The sequence below is a fragment of the Aotus nancymaae genome, unplaced genomic scaffold, assembly GCF_030222135.1.
Source record: "Aotus nancymaae isolate 86718 unplaced genomic scaffold, 86718_ANA_hifiasm-v0.15.2.pri h1tg000016l, whole genome shotgun sequence".
In the NCBI taxonomy this organism is placed as follows: domain Eukaryota; kingdom Metazoa; phylum Chordata; class Mammalia; order Primates; family Aotidae; genus Aotus; species Aotus nancymaae.
In genome coordinates, this window is record NW_026988428.1 from 28774482 (window position 1) to 28797575 (window position 23094).

Below are 23094 nucleotides of genomic sequence, written 5' to 3' on the forward strand. Positions count from 1 at the left end.
GTGACCATATTGGTCCCTTCTTATGTTGCTAATAAAGACATACCCAAGATTGGGTAATTTACAAAGAAAAGAGGTTTACTGGACTCACAGTTCCACATGGCTGGGGAGGTTCACAATTATGGCAGAAGGTGAAAAAGGAGCAAAGGAACGTCTTACATGGCAACAGGCAAGAGGACATGTGCAGGGAAACTCCCCTTTATAAAATCATCAGATCTTGTGAGAACATATTCATCATCATGAGAACAGCTTGGGAAAAACCCACTCCCATGATTCAATTACCTCCCGCTGGGTGTCTCCCACAACATAAGGGAATTATTACAATTTAAGGTAAGATTTGGGTGGGGACACAGAGCCAAATCATGTCATTCCACCCAGGCCCCCTCCCAGATATCATGTCTTCACACTTCAAAACCAGTTATGCCTTCCCAACAGTCCCGCAAAGTCTAAACTCCTTTCAGCATTAGCCCAAAAGTCCAAGTCCAAAGTCTCATCTAAGACAAGGCAAGTCTTTTCTGCCTAAGAGCCTGTAAAATCAAAACCAAGTTAGTTACTAACTAGATATAATGGGCATACAGGCATTGGGTAAATACACCCATTCCAAATAGGAGAAATTAGCCAAAATGAAGGAGCTACAGGCCCCATGCAAGTCTGAAATCCAGCAAGGAAGCCAAGTCTTAAATCTCCAAAATGATCTTCTTTTATTCCATGTCTCACATTCAGGTCAAATGTGAGACATGGAATAAAAGAATACCTGATACAAAAGGTAGGCTCTCATGGCCTTGAGCAGCTCTGCCCAGTGGCTTTGCAGGGTACAGTCCCCACCCAGCTGCTTTCATGGGCTAGCATTGAGTATTTGAGGCTTTTCCAGGTGCACAGTGCCAGCTGTCAGTGGCTCTACAATTGTGGGGTCTGACAGACAGTGGCCCTCTTCTCACAGCTTTGCTTGGCAGTGCCCCAGTGGGGACTCTGTGGGGAGGTTCCAAACCCATATTTCCCTTCCACACTGACCTAGCAGAGGTTCTCCATGAGGGCTTCACCCCTGCAACAAACTTCTGCCTGGACATTCAGGCATTTCCATAGGTCCTCTGAAATCTAGGGAGAAGTTACCAAACCTCAATTCTTATCTTCTGTGCACCCACAAGACCACCACCATGTGGAAGCTGCCTAGGCTAGGGGCTTGCACCCTCTGAAGCCACAGCCTGAGCAATACTTCAGCCCTTTTATCAAGGCTGGAGTGGCTGGGATAAAGGACACAAAGTCCCAAGACTGCACACAATAGGGAGACTCTGGACTCAGCCCAGGACACCACTTTTTCTTCCTAAACCTCTGGGTCTGTGATGAGAAGGTCTACCGTGAAGGTCTACCATATGCCCTGGAAACATTTTCCCCATTGTCTTAGCAATTAACATTCAGTTCCTCATTACTTATGCAAAGTTCTGCAGCTGGCTTGAATTTCTCTTCAGAAAATGGATTTTTTCTTTTCTATTGTTTCATCACGCTGCAAATTTTCCAAACTTTTATGCTCTGCTTCCTCTTGAACCCTTTCCCACTTAGAAATTTCTTTCTCCAGATACCCTATATTATCTGTCTCAAGTTCAAAGTTCCACAGATCTCTGGGGCAGGGGCAAAATGCCACCAGTCTCTTTGTATAGCAAGAGTGACCTTTATTCTAGTTCCCAACAAGTTCCTCATCTCCATCGGAGACCACCTCAACCTGGACTTCATTGTCCATACTACTATCTGCATTTTGGTCAAAACCATTCAACAAGTCTCTAGGAAGTTCCAAACTTTCTCACATCTCCCTGTCTTCTTATGAACCCTCCAAACTGTTCCAGCCTCTGCCTGTTACCCAGTTCCAAAGTCACTTTCACATTTCCAGGTATCTTTACAGCAGTACCCTACTCTACCAATACCAATATACAGTATTAGTCCATTCTCCTGCTGCTGATAAGGACATACCTGAGACTGGGTAATTTATAAAGGAAAGAGGTTTAATGGACTCACATTTCCATATGGCTTGGGAGGACTCACCATCATGGCAGAAGGTGAAGCAAGAGCAAAGATATGTCTTACATACCAACAGGCAAGAGAGCGTGTGCGAGGGAACTCCTCTTTATAAAACCATCAGATCTTGTAAGAATTAGTCACTATCACAAGAACAGCCTGGGAAAACCTGTCCCCATAATTCAATTACCTCCCACTGGGTCCTTCCCACAACAAGTGGGGATTATTACAATTAAAGGTGAGGCTTCTGTGGAGACACAAAGCCAAACCATATCAGTGATCTACTGGACCAAATTACATACTTATAAGTCAAACAGGATGAAGATGAAATAGTACCATTGGATCTTGCAATGTGAAGGTCTGGTGACTTTATGAAATTTTGGTATATAGGCAAACAGAGAAATGGGAAAGTAGCTAGAGAAAAAAATATATATTTAAAATGGAGTTTTGATTTTTTAATAGCATTGAGAATGGCTTCTTTTATTTGCTATTGAGAATGATCTGGCAGAGAAGAAAACTTGATGAAGAAGACAGGGGACTAATTGATAAACCAGACAGAAGGCAGAGTATATTAAAACTCATGCTGGAAGGCAAGTAGTGTTGAGTAACAGCATAAGGAAAGTCTCTGTTGGTTGCTTATACTTTCCAAATGGAACAGGAAGCAAGGTCAGCTAAGAGAGGATGAAGGAGACCTGGGCATTCAATGAGAAAGGAGAAAGGATGAAATAATCAGATGGGAGAATGGAAAAGTAAATTCACCACATAAAGCCAAGCTGTATAAGACCCACTTGACGTGAGTGATCATGAATTTAAAGCAAGACCAATCACATGGTTCTGTGTTTATCTGCAATTACATTCTGTTTCATGAGTGCAGCCATAGAGTAGTGGGATAATTAGATTTATACAGGTTAGGATTTTCTCAAACAAAACTTATAAAAAGAGTATATGAGGGAAGCTGAGAGCATAGGCAAGGGAATACTAATGAATGACCATGGAATTGAAGCTGGAGAGAAAGAGAAATATGTACTGGAGGGGAGTCAGGGGAAGTAAAAACCTGGGTGGAAGCACTTTTAGAGTTGTAGTTACTGAAGGAAGCTTCATGGTCAAAATGGTAATGGCAAGAAGTAGTTGTTTGAAACAGAGCTTATGGAGAGATTGCAGATATCAACAACCACAAAGATGGGGTATAGACTTGGAGAATGAAGAACAGTATACCTGAAGCGTGGAGGACGAGAGAGGTAGAGGAGGGGAGATGAAGAAAGTGAGAAGTCAGTGTACTAGAAATTTCACCTTCCAATATCCAATCCAGGTATCGAAATTGCCAAAATTAGGGCAGGAGTAGTGTTAGAGTCCCAGTGATGTAAAAGGTAAAATTTTCCAGAAACTCAAAGTAAAAGATTTTGCATTTCTGCAAAATATCTTATACCTTAACTGAGATCATAGGAAGTACCACTTAAATTGTTCTATAAAGCATTTAACAAGAATCTTAGGAGTACGGAAGAACTCTCTTAACCCATTTCCACTCAGCCAACTTGCCAGATTATCTATCCACATGCATCCCTTTCTCTGCAAAGCTTTTCTGTTGAAGCCGGAAGATGAGAGAAAGCCCCTGGCAGAGACGGCTCTCTGGTCTGCTCACTCAGTTCTACTCCCACTAGTTGAGTTGGATGCTTGCCAAAAGTCAGTTATGTTTGTTTCCAACAGTTAGTGCTTCTTAAATTCAATGTTATAATTACATAATTACATAGTTTCTTGAGATGTTATATAAGTCAATGACATGTAAATGCAAAAAAAAAGTGGCTTCTTTGAAAACCACGTGGAATGCTAGAAAGATTTTATGAAGGTGAGTCACTAAGAAATATGCTATCAGACTATGTGTGAGTGAGATAAACATGAAACATTTTTAAAGAATCATAAAAACGTAAAAGGTGTCAGCACTCAGTTTGCTTTACCCATGTCCTTGGGTTACTGCTCCACTTACAAAAGCAAAACCAGAACTCTCAGACAATGAATTATGGGTGTGGTTGATGCAAGAAAGACAACGCAGAGCTTCAACCAGGGGACTCATAGTAGAAATGAAGACAGTGGGTCTCCAACAAAATATTGATGAATGAATACAAATACACATGTTTTTAAGGTAAGTAAAATCTTGAATGTGCCTTTTTAAAATAATTCCCGTTTTAACCAACATCTTCAGTTAACTTCTTTAACTAACGACTGTCTTGATTGAAATTGATTAATCTACTTCTGATGCTACTTTAGACAAGCAAAACACAGAGATCCAATGATTCATTCTTAAATTTAATCCTTTATAAACATGGAAAAAAAATGACTCTATTGAATTGGACAGTGACTCTGATTTTTTTTAATATATCTTATTGCATTTTAGGTTTTGGGGTACATATGAAGAACATGTAAGATTGTTGCATAGGTAAACCCATGGTATGAGGCCAACAAACATATGAAAAAATGCTCATTATCACTGGTCATTAGAGAAATGCAAATCAAAACTACATTGAGATACCATCTCACGCTAGTTAGAATGGCGATCATTAAAATATCTGGAGACTTTGATTTTTGTTGTTATTGGTGTAAAGGCTCATCATATAATTATTGGAATGGGAACAATGTTACAAGAGCACCAACCACACACTTGCCTTTAAGGCAGGCCGCTTATGAATTCCTAAATAAATGAGGATCTCTGCATTAAAGTTTCCTTTGAAATGCTTTTGTCAGAATAAGAGTTTTGCTGTAGTAAATTGTAACTTTACATTCACTAGTGTAGGCTGCATGAACCTGGTTAAGAAGTAGTTAAATAATTAAACTAATTTGCTCCAGTCCTGAGTGACACTTAACAGTATGACACAGAAAACATCCTGGTGATTATGCCACTAGACAATTTGACCCAATATTTCTGCCTAAATCCTAAATACTAGCTGAAACTACTATAACCAGGCAATCCACGAAACAGAGAAAGACTCTGGAGAGGACCTTAAAAATATCATGAAGGTAGGATGGAACAGATGAGAAGTGTTTAGCGTGATAGAAGAGAATATCAGTCTCTTCTGAACACTAGAATAGACTGTATCATTTTAAGAAGTAGAAGGAAGCTAAAAATTTGCTGCAAATAGTGAGAAATGTCCTGTTTGGAGGAAATAACCTTCTAATGTAGAACAAGGACACCATGAAACACATGGGAAAGAATCAACAAAATTTGGACGGACCAGGAGAAAAACTGGAACTAAAAGTTTTCTCTTAGACATGTTTAGCTCAGGTTTGTACTCACTCTTTAGTAAAAGTGAATTAAAATGTGGTCCCATTATCATTACTTATAGTTTATCATATGTAATTATATTTAAGTTAACCAGATACTAAACTCTATGTAGTTTTCATTTCATGCCATCAATTCAGTCAAAATTGAAGTTCAAAGTCTAAAAAACCCTCCAGGCATTTTAGGAGCCATGATCGAAGACTGAGTTGTAACCCTGTCAACCACTGCAAGCAAAATTCTGATATCCATTATGGATATCATCTTTTTCAGAACAATTTAGTTCTCTGTAAAAGGTACAATAAATTCTTCATATGTCTTCATCAAGTGATACTACATCTTTAAATTTGGTCTGTGAACATGGAGAGCAAACAAACATTTATACACAAAGATTTGGAAGCACTCTAAATAACAACTTTATGGAAATAGATAAATTATAATACATTTATTTGTTACTATCGGGTCTTCCATGGACAAGATAAATAGCAAAATGGGCAATGTATATGAGTACAGGAGAGAATATTTGTTATTTTGAGAGCTGAGCACTTTGTTCTTATCAGGATAGAACCTGTTTCCAGGTGGAAGAGAAGTAGCAAGCTCATATGCCTAAAGGAGGCTGGCAGGTGACATAAATGAGTGAAATGATCCCTGTATGAGAGAAAACAAGGAAGAGTGACAGTGGCAGTATCTGTGGCATACCAAAGAGCACTTGCCAATCTATACAGACAACCAAAACTCAGCTCCAGCCTAGTTGTATCTGAGAATGTGCACCCATTGTTGCCATTTCTTCTGATTTTTTTCTAAAGGAGCTTACCACCTGGATTTTGCTATGCTTTTTGTGTCATCATAGGCAATAGTGTAAAGGGCCATTTCATATTAACCCAAGGGATGCCAGAGGGATTTTTGTTTGTTTGTTTTTTCTTTGCATCTGGCTTAGAGGTCAAAATAAATTAAGATGCCTTAGTTACTGTGAGTTTCAGGGACCAGGAAGCTCTCTGGGGATAGCCTGGATAGGCTAAAAAAAATTGAAAAGAATAGCTAACTAAACTATTCTGCAAAAAAGGTTAATTTGGGGTGGAGGCATAGTAGACAAATGGAAAGAGGAGAGGGAATAGGAAGTGAAGTAACACAACAGTAGGTGAAATAAGGACTTTTAAGAGCATGGATTTCTAAATATGCAATTCACTAGGATTGCCGTGAACCCTCAGTAAACTATGCCATGCATATAAATGCCTTGGATGATGGTATTTTGAGAAAAACAAAGAACAGTAGCTATTTGCACATCCCCTGTGTTGGTGCAGGCAAGGAAGAAAGAACCACTCTAGGAGTTGAGAGATGAGTGAGTTTCAAGGGTTTAAGAAAATGGGAAATTGAAAAGAGAGTACCGTAAAATATATAATATCACTTCTCTAAGAAGTGATAGAAAATATAGCTAGGGTATTGGACACCCTATAAGACAGAAATTATTGAGGATATTAAGGTAACCCTACCTGCTATCTCAAGATCTCCGTGATTTAAAGCAATAGAAATTTATTTCTATGTCATATCTCAGTTCAACTGGTGGCAAGTAGCAAGGTAAGAGCTCTGTTCCACACAGTTACTTAAGTTCCCAAGCTGATAAAAGGTACATCACATGGGTTCCAAGGTCAACCTGGACAATCAGCTAGCTCTTGGTAGGAGAGAAAGAAAGAGTGGATAACCATGCTAGCTATTTCTGTGTCCAACATTCTGTTAGCCATAACTCAGTCATGTGGCCATACCTAATTGTAAGAAAGGCTAAGAATTATGATCTAGATGTATGCCCAGAAGGAAAGGAGAACTATGTTCTCTGACTTAGTGCGGTCAAGCCAAATTTATTTAAATCTCAATGAACTGGGTAAGATGTGGAGGACGGATGGATGGATGGATGGATGGATGGATGGATAGATGGATGGAATAAAGATAAGAATCCATAGACTTATGTGGGGGTGGCAGAAAGAGAAAAAAGAGAGAATTCCCAAATATTTTTGTGTGTCTGTATGTGTCCAGATTTAGTAGGGGAATACATATATTCAGATACAGATGAGCACTTTGTATTACTTGCTCCTTCTTCGTCTTCTCTCAGAACCCCCATGATGTTGCCATAGTCCACATGATCCTGTCTTCCAAGACAAGGACTGACTAAACTGGGATAGATACTTTACCCAAACTAGTACAATCAGAGCCCCATTCAAGAGAGTTTGGAATTGAGGCAGAGGAGCTGTAGTTCTGTTCTTGAATAAAGAAGTCATATCAGAAGCTGCCAGTTGTCCACCAGTCTCTTTAGTCCATAGCAACACAGTTGTGGCTGGACACATGGAAGACCAGCTAGATTTGACATTTCCAAGCCTCTCACAGCCAGCTACGACTATCTGGTTTACTTCAAGTCAAAGGACTATGAATGGAAGTCACACATCTAACTTCTGGATTATCTCCTAAAGGTAAACCCTTTCTCCTGAACTAGCTCCTTCCATCCCCTCCCATGAATTGCAACTTGGGCATGCCTTTGAACCAGTTCATCCAGGCAAACTGGGCAATGCTCTAGGGAACAGCAGAGCAAGAAAATATGGAAGGCACCTAGATCTCAGAATGACTGCATGGAGTAGGCCTGTCTCATCAACCTGGAGTGAGATAACTTCTTTGAATAAAATTCTTTTGAAACCACTCTACTTTGAGGGTTCTTTGTTGCAACAGCTTGGCCTTTTCTGAAACCTATACAAAGGCAGTGGAAAGCCAGAACTGGGGTAGCCACATGCATGTACAAAGTTGAGAAAGCCAGTCTTCAAGAGCAGAAAGACATCAAAAGGAAATAAAGATTAAAAATACATTCTGCCTTCGAGAAGTGAAGAGAGTAGGTTGTTACTACTGTCATTTCAGTTACTGATTACATTTTTTCTTAATGCTTCTGAGTCTCATAAATATGTTTTCAATAAATGTCCATTTTTTATTAAGAGAGTTTGAATTTCTGATGCTTATAGCTGCAAACACCTCTAAGACTACAAGAGAGCAAGAATGAAAGCAAGAAATATACTAAAACGTCAAAAGTAGTCATGTTTATGGGGTAGCTACACATGTGATATGGTTTCACTCTGTGTCCCCACTCAAATCTCATGTTGAATTGTAATCCTCAGTGTTGGGGGAGGGACCTGGTGGAAATGGATTTCCCTCTTACCGTTCTCATGATAGTGAGTTCTCATGAGATCTGGTTGTTTAAAATTGTATAACACTTCACCCTTCTCTCGCTCTACTCTCTTTCTCTCCCTCCCTCCCTCTCTCTCTCTCCTGCCGCCATGTGAAGACATGCTTGCTTCCCCTTTGCCCTTCTGCCATGATTGCAATTTTTCTGAGGCCTCCTAGCCGTGCTTCCTGTACGGTCTGTGGAACTGTCAGTCAGTTAAACCTCTTCTCTTCATAAATTGTCCAATCTCAGGTAATTCTTTATAGCAGTGTGAAAACAAACTAATACAGCATGCCACTTTATTTACTGTTTAATTTTTTTATTTATCAAACATCCTATAATGAAAAGACATTATTTTTCTGATAGGAAAAGGACTGCATTGTAAGAACTTCTAGTACAACAGAGGGCAAATCAGAAAAAAATTCTTATACAATTCTCTCTTAGCCATACTCTTTGTCTGGGTTCACCAGGTATTACATAAAGAATAATGATATTCTTTAACAAGCCTCTATCATATGCAAGGCACTATACTAGGAGTTTCTAACATGTTAGTTCATATTTTTCAGCAGGGAACAACTTTGGCCCTGCTGGAAGCCCTGTCATTGACAAAGGGACCAAAGATGTTTACTCTCTTTTTGATTCTCCATTACAGTGGTGCACCTGGGAATCTGGTTTATCTCTGCAACCCCGGGCCTATAAAAGGCACCTGGTCAGGATGAATGAACAACTTCAGGAAGTAATATGATGATATTTATGCAGTATCAATGTTTATTTTTATAGTTAATAATTTGGGGCCATGCAGATTAAAGATACTAAAATAAATGTTTTTTTAATTAATTAAGAGGACTCTGCAATCTCTAAGGCCATTAAAAAAAGAAACTGCTCAAATAAGTTTTGTATTCTAGGAGGGAGTGTGTGAGCAGAAAGCAAGGAATTCCCTTCTTCCTGTAAATCTGTCAAGCCTAATGTCACCAACCTGAAATTTTTACCAACTCTTCACCAGTACCGCTATTGATCCCTTTAAAACTCTTCACTGTTTTTTGTTAGGAAGTGTAAGATGTAAATAAAGCAGTATACAAAGTCTAGATGGTAGAACTATGATTTTAGAAGATGTCTCTGTGTATTTGTGGTATGCAGAATAATGACCTGCCCCCAAATGGGTTCATGTCCTAATACTCAGAACCTGTGAATATTTTTAATTACATGGCAAACAAGAATCAAGGTTGCTGATAGAATTAAAGCTGCTGATGGGATTAGGGTTTCTAATCAGCTGAGCTTGAAATAGGCAGAGTATCATGGATTATCCAGGTGGACCCAATGTTATCAGAGGAGTCCTTATAAGTAGAAAAGGGATGCAGAAGAGTCAGAGAAGATGTGATGACGGAAGCATGGTCAGATGGGACGATGCAATGTAAAGACCCACCTGCCATTGCTTGCTTTGAAGATGGAAAAAGGGAGTCATGAGTCAAGGAATGGTGTAGTCTCAAGCAGCTAGAAAAGGCAAGAAAACAGATTCTCCCCTAGAACCTCCAGAAAGGAGTGCAGCTGACACCTTGATTTCAGCACACTGAGAGTGGTGTTGGGTTTCTAATCTGTAGAATTTAGGTAATAAGTTTGTGTTAATTTAAGCCACTGATTTGGGGTAATTTTTTGGCAACAATAGAAAAACATTACACTACTAATGTGAGAAATCTGCTTGTAAACATGGGTAGATGAGAAAGCAAAAATTAAAAGGTGACTGAGGTAAAAGAATATCTGTCTACTTGTGTGACTCCAACAGGCCTCTGGGGAGGTTTGCCACAAGTAGTTAGAGGGAGTTGCAATTAGTGATTGTGCCCAGTAGGAAAGTGACTAATATAATATGATGGGAGGACACTGAGCTGTGTTTCCCAGTGTTAACACACTTCCTGGCCAACCAGTCAGCTCTTAAAACACCTAAAAACCTTTAATAACCATGTATGACAGAGGAGTGTATAGGTTTTTTGTAGTCTGGGGAAAAATCTGACCTGTATATATTGACACATAGAAACACAATTAGAAAATCATGTTAAATGTATGTTAGAAAGGAAAGTAGTCTTAGAAACTATAAATCAAATTCTCATTTTATAAATAAAATGAAACTGAAGCTCAGTGAGGTATTATGGCTTGCTGATAGTAGTTTACATCACAGCTAATACAAGAAGTCAGTTCTCCAAATTAGTAGATTTGCCTAGAAAGTGTAGGATATTGTTACAACTCCATAATTATTCTATTTCCTAATAAACTCTAAAAATAAACTGTAGGAGCAAAATCATTGTCTCTGGATAGAGAGAAAACATAAATTAAAACCCCAGCCAAAATGGAATGTTAATATTGGATGTGAAGAAGGAGACATGCTAAGCTTGAGAGGGACAAGTCCCTGGGAGAAAAGCAACTTCTTCAGAGTCGCAATAGCTAAGCACAGTGAAAATTCCAAGTAATTGTCCCAAACAAGGCCCTTCATCTACCCACATTTTGTGAATAGGAGGAGCCCCTTTCAGATTCTCAAACCAGTCTTGTTCCTTCAGTGGATATGACAGCCCAGTTGGTCTCAGCCAACCTCAGTAATAATGACAAGGATAGTAATAATAGCTGCTAACATTATTGAGCACTTGCTGTGTGCACTGCCATGTACCATTCCCAATGCCATGTAGAATTCCATCCCCATTTTACATGCAAGATAACTGAAGCACAGAAAGGTTTAGTAACTTGTCAAAAGTTATTCAGCTACTAAGTGGTAGAGCTAGAATCTGAGCCTGGATAACCTGACTCCAGAGCTAAGCTGTAGACAGGCTCTGACTTAGCTCTTGCTTTAGACGATGGACTACATGGGCAAGAATTAGGTCTTGCTCATCTATGAAGTTTCAGTGCCTCGCACCGTTTCAGCAAAAATAGAGCAGAACAGCACAGAGGTCAGAGACCAGGCTATAGGGTCAGTCATTCCAGGTTTTAAAAAATGACACCAGCACTCAGTATGACCTCAAGTAAGTTACTTACTTTCTCACAATTTCAGATTGTTTACCTTAAAAAGGAAAAAGCATAATAAAAGAGACATCTTTATTATTTATTATCTATCACATAAGGTTGTTGTGAAGATTAATGCTATAACACATTTCAAAGGCTTAGCCTAGCACTGTATTTGATAAATAATAAACGAGACTCCATACAACTGGAAGTTATTTTTGTCTTCTTTCTTTGCTTTTCAAAATTATTTTTTAAATGTTCCAAAAACCTAAATATCTTCCAAGTCCCCTCCCAAGTAACATGAAAAGTCCATTTAAAGAAAAAAAAATATTTTAAGTTTAAAGAAAATAAGATAAAGCAAACATCATTCCAAAGAAGTTTGATTCCCTTGAAGCTCAAAAGAGAAGCTAGGCTATAATTTGGTAAAACTGGTAGTAGCAGTGGAAAGTAATTGACAAAGTACAAAGTTTTCTGAATGTTTATAGGAGTGTATTAAGGTTGCTAATCCATGGGTGTTAATTACATGGCTGAAGACAGTTCTATCTACCAGTAGATATTCTGTTGAATAAATCTCCCTGTTCCTACAGGTACTACTCATATGATAGTAGTTTCCAGAACCTGATTTATCTTGGCCTTTCATCCAAAAAATATTACTGAGCAAAGTACAATGCTAGGTCTTGTGAACACAAAAACATGTAATACACAATCCCTATTCTCAAGGAATTTATAGTCTACTTGCAGAGACAGAATATGTCCATGCAAAATAATTAACATAATAAGTGCCATAGACTAAATACCAACTATAGTCCAAATGGGTTGCACTTTTTACTGCTCATGCTTGTCACTAATGTTGGTAGCTTTTTTGTAAGAACTAACAGGCATCTTTCAGGAATTGACTAATTCAGTAGTTACACTTTAAGTGCAAGAGAGATCAGATGCAGAAAAATGCAGAAATATATCCTACCCTCTTCTCAGAGTTTGGCTAAAATCTCAATTTGGCTAAATCGTCTGACAGTAGATGATATACTTATTTGCAGATCTGTCTCCCAGCTAGCCTAAGCATTAGTGAAGGGAAATGTCCCTATTTTGGCACATTTCTATATCACATAAAGGGGCTCAATTAATAGCGGTTGAATGGAATGGATATCTGTAGTTTATTATACATAATTAACATTATTGTTAAAGTTTTATCATATTTGACATTCTATAATTTTTTCCTTTAGTCTGGTTAAACTCAATCATAAACAGACTCAATTATTTGTTGACAGTGTATTTTCCTAATTACACCCAATATAATTATGTGGCTTAAACGTAACTCTTTGTAATAAAGAAGCTGGCCTATATGGACCTAATATTTGCACAACGCATGAATAAGGTCCAAACACACACTAGGAAAGAAACAATGCTATCCACATCCACTCTGCTGATGACCTGTCCATCCTTCCAAGTCACCTGTGCTGTTTGTTGCCTCCTCTTGGAAAGCTTTTATCTCCTCACATCATGTCCAACCATTCCCTTCACCACGTTACCTCATCATCGTCTTTAGGATTTCAGCATATTCACTCCCTCAGGGAAGATTTCCCAGACAACCTTTGATACCGACAGAGCCAATACTTCTCCTTAATAGCAATCATTATAACTGATAAACTAACATTTTCCACTAATTTTATGATCATTTCATTACTATCTTCTGTTTCAGATTGTAGAATCCATGTATGAACATAATATGTATGCATTTTGTTCATGATTATGTTTATATCACAGAGCAATGTGTCTTGTTTATGTGTCTGTTTGTGTATGTGTGTGTAGTATGTGTGTGTATATATGTACACACACATTTATTGACACACACAAGACACAAACATATATGCCCTCACATAAGACACTTTGCTCCATAACCCTATACATATAAAAGTATAAGTGATGCTCAGTAAATATTTTGAATGAATGAATTCAACAGATTTTACCCATGAATCTTAAAGGAAGATTTGAGAGTAGGGTTGGGTCATTCCAATGACATATAAACAGAGAAACTTTTCAACCTACCACTTGTCCTGTTGTCTTAACACTCCGAGACATCAATTGTGTTTCTGGAACAACAGCACCCCAAACAGTGTTGTACAGGCCATATTGCCAATCTGTATCTGCAATGAGCAAGCAGTATATTGTGTAGCTCATCAAGAGGAAAAGGCAGGCCGGGTGTGGTGGCTCAGGCCTGTAACCCTAGCACTTTGGGTGGCTGAGGCAGGTAGATCACCTGAGGTCAAGACTTCAAGACCAGCCTGGCCAACATGGTGAAACCTCATCTCTAATAAAAATACAAAAATTAGCCAGGTGTGGTGGCGGGCCCCTGTAATTCCAGGTATTTGGGAGGCTGTGGCAGGAGAATTGCTTGAACCCAGGAAGTAGAGGCTGCAGTGAGCTGAGATCATACCACTCCACTCCAGTCTGGGTGACAGAGTGAGACTGCCTCAAAAAAAAAAAAAAAAGGAAAAGGCAGAGGGAAGTGGTAAGAACCCACCTACATCTTTGCGGTTCTTGCCCTGTTTTGGTCAGGATATTCATTCACCTGGAAGCATAGTGCTCTTACTCCACTACTGACCATTATTAGCTCCTAATTACCAAGTATCACCTCCTTGTCTCTGTCTCTGTGTCTCTGTGTTTTGCTCTCTTTCGCTAGTTCTCTTTCTTGGTTTCTTTCTTACTCTCCAGGACATTATATGTAAAACAAGTATAAGAAGGCTCTGAAAGGTAAAGAAAAGAAGTTAGACCAGCTAGAGACCTTGGGATCTGAGGAACAACACAGCAGTGAGTTCCCTGGGTTTCCTTTTTGGCTGATATATCCCAAACTGGGTGCTGGAGAAGTCAGCAACCTAGGCACAACAACAGGTACAGACCAAAGAAGGAAAAAAAAAAAACCAGCAAATGCCACTCTCTACAACCAAAGAACCAGGAAACATGCAGCCTTCCAGGACAATTCCACTTTATTGCAACCAAAATGGCAGAAAAAACTGTGGCCCCACCCCAACTAGCAAAATCCAAGGAAGAGCCTAGACTTTCCTCCTTGCCAGGCTGTAAGAGAGCACCTCAACCCCCCTACCAGGGTGATGTCAGAGAAGGATGAGTAGGGAGCTGGGACTTTTATCATCACTGAGCAGTAACTGGAGCTGTCCTCCCCCAGAGTGTTAGTGGAGACCACGTGGGGACATGGAAGCAGTAACAAGACACCGCTACCTTCTCTCAGAAGAAAGAGGAGCCCCTCCCCCTCCCAGGTGTCAACAGAGGCTGAGTGCAGAACCTAGATTTATACCCCCAACCTGGTAGTAACAAGGTGGGCTCCACCCCTTTCTTTTCCAGAGTGATGTCAGAGGAAGCCAATAAATACAGAAGACTGAGAGTCTCATAACATAACATTCAAAGTCTCATAACATAATATTCAAAATGTCTAGGTTTCCATCGAAAATCACATATCATATCAAGAGTCAGGAAAATCTCACTTGAATGAAAAAAGACAATCAATAGATCCCAACATCAAAACGACAGATGGCAGAATTATCTGGCAAATATTTTAAAAATAGCCATTATAAAAATATTAAATAAACTATTACAAACATACTTGAAACAAACAAAAAATAGAGAGTTTCAGCAGAAGTATAGAAGCTATAAAGAAGAACCAGATAATATTTTAGAACTGAAAAATACAAATGCCAAAACAAAAGACAATAGCAGAATAAATGAGACAGGAATAAAATCAATGAACTTGAAGATGGAGCAGCAGAAATTAGGCAGTGTGAATAACAAAGGGAAAATAGACTAAAAAAATCAAAAGAACCTCAGGGACTTATGAAACTATAACAAAAGATCTAACATTCCTGTCACTGGAGTCTTGCAAGGAGAGAAGGAAAAGAGCAGGGCTAAGAAAAGAACTCAAAGAAATCATAGTTAAAAACTTCCCAAAGAAAAGTGATGTGACCTTGTTGGTAATTAAGAATGCAAATTGAATAATCAAATAACATTTTTAGCCTTTGCTTCTCTAATTGGCAAAAAATATTTATGATTGATGACACTGCATATTGGTAGGTATATAAGAAATTAGCAGTCAGTGACAGTTTAAATTGGTGGCATGTTTTTCATTAAGTTTTTCTGATTTGAATTTTGTCTATTGCTATCAAAATTGTAAGTGTGCACATTCCTTGATGCTGAAATTATATTTCCAGAAATAAATCTATCCCATGAAACAGCCACATATGTTCAAAATCATATAAACTATATAAAGAATATTTATTGTAATATTATGTGTAATAATGGAAAATTACAAATAAAAACATCCATTAAAACATAAATAATGAATTGTGACTTATTTGTACTATAGATGTGACATAGTTGGTTTTCTTTTTTAATTTTTTTTATTTAATAAACAACACATCATCAGTAGGGTAAAACTAACCTGTCTCACGACAGTCTAAACCCAGCTCACGTTCCCTATTAGTGGGTGAACAATCCAACGCTTGGTGAATTCTGCTTCACAATGATAGGAAGAGCTGACGCCGAAGGATCAAAAAGCAACGTCGCTATGAATGCTTGGCCACCACAAGCCAGTGACATAGTTGTTTAATAAATATATGAGGTAGACTTACCCACTTTCATACGGAAAGAACTCCAAGTTTTATAATGCTAGTAAAGGAACACTATGTATAATATGGTCCCAAATATAACCAAAGAAAGGTGTATGTTTGTGAATACAATGCATAGAAAGTGGATATAGAGATTAGACATTTTTAAGAGTATCCCCAGCTCCAAGCTGTGTTTGCTTGAAACTTTGAATAAACTGAAGAAAAAAACAGAAAATGTCACTGTTAAAGAATGGTGTGGAAGGACTGATAGAGATTATGAAGCGACCAAAATCTCCCTAAAGCAAAGGTTGACAGTTAATTGAGTTTGGCAGACGTGGGCAACAAAGGGAAAGGTTTACACTTTGTTCTCCACTCTTTTATGTTTGGCTCATGCCCAATGTGTTGATATATTAATTGTATAATAAAAGAAAAGTTATGAAGATATAACCATATGATTAAAAAGGAACAATAGATAAAATAATAATAGGCCACATTTATTGGGTGTCTACAAATGTCATGTGTCAAGCATGGGGCCAAGTGCTTTTCATGTATTATTCTATTCACAAAAACTCTGTGAGATAGGTGGTAAGTCCCATTCTGATTGCTTTAAGTGTATCTCATTTACTGTTCACAGTCACTCTATAATATCAGTACCATTACTGGTGCTCATTTCACAGAAAAAATAAAGTATTCAGGACAACTACCCCTCTTAGTAGCAGAATTGAGTACTCAATTGTATTTGACACCAGCATCTACATTCTTAGCCCCTATTTCACACAGAAAAAAAATTCACATATCTGCCAAGCCTAAACAAACTTGTCTCTTCATCAACACTGGAAGAATATTGACTGTTTTATAAGCTTTAAACCTGATTCAGGAAGAAGAAAAAGAAAATTATTCTATAAAATAAAAGAGAGACATTGTTTAATTGTATGTGTGTGTACCACTGAAATATAGGACAATGTGCTGTTGTGTTCAGACAAATCCATTGTTATGTTCTCTTCAGTGTCATTTTATGTGTAGCAATTATACTAAAAATAATGGATATTAAACTAATCCTGATAAAACAAGCTAATTAATATTAGTGCACAGTTATCTAATTTTCTCTGAATTGAGATAAGTAATTCTAAATGATAAACTAAGATTAGTGAAACACTTTAACTCATTTTTTTAAAAATACTACTTGTCTCAAAAAAGGGAGGAAAGCTATAAATATCTTCAAAACACAAGTGTGGTCATTTGAAGACAACATTTTTAGTATAGGTCGAAGCTTCTACTCTGAAGCATTGAGTGAAGTTAATGAGTCGATTTCTTTCTAAGATTAAAGAAGACATTTGACACTGTATGGACTTCTTAAACTTCAGCCTCTGCCCTCATTTTTCTAGGTTGTACAGCACAAAACATCATAACCACAAGGTCACAGTATACAAAAGAAAAAAGTTTTGGAAATGTTTAAGACAGAGAAGATAAGCGGGACCAAATTTTCCCATAGTAGGTACCATAGACCTTTCGTATATATGACATCTAGCTAGTCAAATGAGATTAGATCTGTTGTGTCAGCCTGTTTTTCTGATAGTATCTCGACAGAACCAAGCTGCAATAAGATCTACCTACCTCTTAAAAACAAGAAAAATACCACTTCCAGAATAAAGCAAGACTCTCTGTAGGAACACATATTCCACAAGCATGGAACTTGTCCAGCTTTGCTCATCATTATTCCTAGCGCCCAGGGTCTCCACCAACACCTCTGGAGGGACCATGGTCTCAGTTTTGCACAGTCCATAGCTCCTTAATCTATGCTTTAAGGAGCTTCTCCTCAGGTTTCTGGGACAACCCTTTGCTAAGCCTCCTACCTCTCTGGATGCTCCTCCTGTTTGCATCATCCCTCCTCTTCAGCCACCTCTTTACCACAAGAGTCTCCCCAGAAGCCTTTCCAGCCTGCATTTGAGATGACATCAGGTACAAAGTGACCAAGGGAAAGAATGGATAAGCTAAAGGTGGTTTACCTGTAGTATGAGGTCACTTTACCCACTCTAAAAACTAGAATATTTGGATGAAAAGCCAGCAAATCTAAAAAGGAGTCATAAATTGAAACATAGGGGTAAAGGCCAACCCAAAGTCTGATCATTTAGGATCCAAGGACAAGCTCCATTAGGCTCGGCAATTTCCAAAAGGGACAATGGTTGTGGTCTGGACTCCAAAGATCTATTCGGGTCTCTGCCCAGCCCAGCTGCATCCAGGAAAGCCTCCCTACTCATAAGTGAGAGTCTCTGCAGTCATATCTAAGCCACCTTACCTTCTATGCTGGCCATAGTCAATTGGACCAGGAATGGACAGCTGACCCACACTGGATCAATCAGTTTCCCTTTCCCAAGATTTTGGAATTCAAATTCAGAGGCAATCAATCTGTCTTTGTCTAAAACTATAACCTGTAACTCAGAAGTTATAAAGTTACCATATTCCATCATGTACATGGATAAGCAGAAAAATCCCATCTGCAGAGAAAAAAAAAGAATAAAAGAGAGTCACCAACAGTACAGTGAAACAGATGTTCAGAGAAGGCATAACAGAGGCAGAGAGAAAATTCTGAAATGTTCTCAGTTCCCAGCTCTCATTCCTTCTGAAGGCCACCACATCCCTGCTCTTGGATTCCATGAGTCACATATAGTAAAGTTCCCTTTAGTTTGCCAAGCAAACACAAATTATACAAATGATAGAAAAATAAAAGTCAATAAAATAAATGTAAGAAACAGAAAATGAAGCTAAGACTGAACCAATCTTTAATTATAAACCCTACTGAATGAGGTAGGCGGTCATATGTCAGCTCTCCCAAGGCCTACCCTAGTTCCCCATGTACAGGCAAGCCACAATTGCTCTGTGCCTAGGCTGGTGTTTAGAATTAGCACTCCTTTCAATATTGTTCACAACAAAGACAAAATGGAGATAAAAATAAAGCTCAAAGTGAAACTGAACCCAACCACTGTTCCCCTTCCCGTATTAGGATATTTTTCTAAAAGAGAATTCTCCAGAGAAGAGGACATCACAAAGGAAACAGATGGTTACTTTAAGGAAAGTAGGAGACATTCCATATTGCCTTTCCCTTGCTCCTTTTTTTTAACAGGAAGGACTTAAGCAGTTATGGTTATGCTTCACATACATTTCAGCCATTTTGTTTATGCAATGCAAAAGATGGATAATTGCGCTACTGCACTACAAAACAAGCAGCTGAATGTGGAATGGTACTCAGAAATGGAAACCTTGTCAGTTAGTATTAGCGAATCATCACATGAAACAAATTGTTCACTTTTTGCTCAGCCCATTAACTGCAAGGATGAAAGGAATTGCTCTCTCAACACATAATATTCCAATTTCCTATTTTTATTTAGCATTTCCCTTTCCTGCTGTGCAAATAATACAGATTTATATTCTGGACCTAATTTGTTCCCTCTGACCAGGAGTTTATTTTAGTCAGAGACAACTTAAGCAATTGCTTTGTGAAATGAAGCCTTGGGAACGTAGTACCTCTCACATAGAGGGGATTGATTGGGCCTTCCTTTTAGTATGGTCCTGTGACTAGAACATAACACCCACCAACCACTATGCCCTGTATTTCAGTTTTTCTAAGAAAGACAATTGTGGAATGGCTCATAGCCCACTTCCCACAGTTCAATTATATGCATAATAATCATGATAAGTCTATAAATGAGGTATTTTCATTACCATTTTTCAGAAAACTAAACTATAACTCAGAAAGTGTCAATAATTCTATAGTGATCATGCAGCTTACTAGTAAGTAGAGGAACCAGAATTTGTACTTCTGTTTACATGATGTCAATGCCCATGTTCTCTCTTCTACACTCTGGGAGACAAGTTTTATTTAAAGGTGCCCTAATGAAAACCAGATCATCCTAACAGTTACAGTGAAAAACTGGGACAGCAAAAGTCTTACCCAGTTATCTAAGCTGCTTCTCATCATAAGTTGAATTCACTTTGATTTTCTTTTTCCATGGAACAAACGAGTGAGTGACCTACAGAATGAATCTCAAGTTGTCACCTGGAGTCTAATTTAAACACTTCTGTTGAGCAATTTTGCTGGCCACATTTCACTGGAATCAAGTCACACCACTCCCAACATTAGAGTAGTATAAACAGGTCAGATACCCCAGATGCCCCATAGTTCCATAGCATAGGAAGGACAAAAGGATGGATAGTACAGACACACCTTGCTTCATTGCATTTCACTTTATTACACTTCACAAATACTGTATTTTTTACAAATTGAAGGTTTGTGGCAACCCTGCATCAAGCAAGCCTATCAGCACCATTTTTCCAACAACATGTCTTCACTTCCTGTCTCTGTGTCACATCTTGGTGATTCTTGCAATCTTTCAAACATTTTTATTATTATTATATGTTATGATCTCTGATCAGTGATCTTTGATGTTAGCATGGTGATTGTTTGGGGGCATCATGAACCATGGCCATATGAGGCAAATTAAATCAATAAATGTTATATGTGCTCTGACTGCTCCATCAATCGGCCATTCTCCCATCTCTCTTCCTGTCCTCAAAGCTATTTGCTGAGACAAAATGATATTGAAATTAGGTTAATTAATATCCCTACAATGACCTCTAAGTGTTCAAGTGAAAAGAAGAGTCACGCATCTCTCACTTTCAATCAAAAGCTGGAAATGATTATGCTTAGTGAGGAAGGCATATCAAAAACCAAGATAGCCCAAAACTAAAATTCTTACACTAGTTTACTGAATAGTGAATGCAAAGAAAATATTCTTTAAGGAAATTAAAACTTCTACTCTAGTGAACATACGAATGATAAGAAAGTGAAACAGCCTTATTGCTGGTATGCAGAAAGTTTCAGTCGTCTAGATAGAAGATCAAACCAGCCACAACATTCCCTTAAGCAGAGCCTAATCTAGAGCAAGGTCCTAACTCTGTTCAATTCCCCTGAGGATGAATGAAGTAAGAAGGTGCAGAAGAAAATTATGAAGCTAGAAGTCAGTTCATGAGATTTAAGGAAAGAAGCCATCACCATCACATTAAAGTGCAATGTGGGGAGCCATGGTGGCTCCAGACAGTTGTCCTGGAACTTGAGGAGGCGAGGCTATGCGTTCAAGGCCAACCTGGGCAATATGAGAACCTCTCATTCATTAAAAATAAATAAATAAATAAATAAATAAATAAATATAAATAAATAAAGTGCAATGTGAAGCGGCAAGTGCTGAGGGAGAAGCTGCAGCAAAGTTATACAGATCTAGCCAGGATTGTTGATGAAGGTTATACCAAACTACAGGTTTTTCATGTAGACCAAACAGCCGTCTATCAGAAGACAATGCCATGTAGGACTTTCATAGCTACAGAGGAGAAGTTAAAGCTTCAAAAGACAAGCTGACTCTTTTGTTAAGGGTGAATGCAGCTGGTCACTGTTAAGTTGAAGCCGATGCTCATTAACCATGGCAAAAAATCCTAAGGCCCTTAAGAATTATGCTAATTCTACCTGTGCTCTAGAAATGTAACAAAGCCTAGATGAAAGTGCATTTATTTATAGCATTGTTTACTGAATATTTTAAGCCTATAGTTGAGACCTACTGCTCAGAAAAAAAGATTCCTTTCAAAATACTACTGCTCATTGACAATGTTCCTGGTCATCTAAGAGCTCTGAAGAAGATATACAAGGGAATAATATTGCTTTCAGGCCTGCTGATACAGTATTCATTCTGCAGCCCACAGATCAATTAGTAATTTTGAGTTTTAATTCTTATTTAAGACACACACTTCATAAGAGTATTGCTGCCATCGGTTGTGATTTATCAGATAGATCTGGGCAAAGTAAATAAAAACCTTCTGGAAAGAAAGAAAGTATTCGAGACATCATTAAGTATATTTGTGATTTATAGGAGAAGGTCAAAATATCAACATTAAGAGAAGTATGGAAGAAGTTGATTCCAGCCCTCATGGATGACTTTTTAGGGGTTCAAGACTTCAGTGGAGGCAGCAACTGCAGATGTGGTGGAAATAACAAGAGAATTAGAATTAGAAGTGGAGACTTACAATGTAACAACATTGCTGCAAACTCATGATAAAACTTGAACAGATGAGGAACTGCATTTTATGGATGAGCAAACCAACTGTTTTCTTGAGATGGTCCTATTCTTGGTGAATATGCTATGAACTATTGAAATTACAACAAAGTATTTAGAATATTTCATAAACATAATTCATAAATCAAGAGCAAGGTTTAAGAGGATTAACTCCAATTCTAAAAGAAGTTCTACTACGGGTAAAATGCTATAAACAACAGCGCATGCTACAGAGAAATATTTCATAAAAGGAAAAGTCAATCAATATGGCAAACTTTAGGGTTGTCTGATTTTAAGAACTTGCCACAGCCATCCCAACCCTCAGCAACCACCACCCTGATCAGTCAGCAGCCATCAACATCAAGGCAAGACCTTCCGCCAGCAAAAAGATTATGATTCACTGAAGGCTCAGATGACTGTTAGCATCTGTTAGCAATAAAGCATTTTTAATTATGATATCTCCATTTTTAGACTTAATGCTATTGCATACTTACTAGACTACAGTGTAGTACAAATATAACTTTTACGTACATTGAAAAAACAAAAAAAAAATTATGTGACTCACTTTATTGCTATATTTGCTTGATTGCAGTGATCTGAAACCAAACCCACAATATCTCTGAGGTTTGCCTGTACTTCTTCAGGAAGTTATGATTCCCAGAACCAACAGGAAAAGTGTGAAGAAAGCAAATCTAAAATCCTTTACCCCTTCTCTCCTGCTTTCATTATAGATGTAAGCATTTTTTTTGATGCCAGTGATAGGATGCAGGAAAATGAGAGCAGAGAGGAGGGGTCATTTATTAGCTCATGGATCTAGAAAATCTAAAGGCACATCTAGCTACGTGCATAGCTCAATCTGTGAGCTTAATAATGCCATGAAGACATTGTCTGTATCCCTTACACTTGGCCTTGCATTCGCTATCTGGTGGTCCA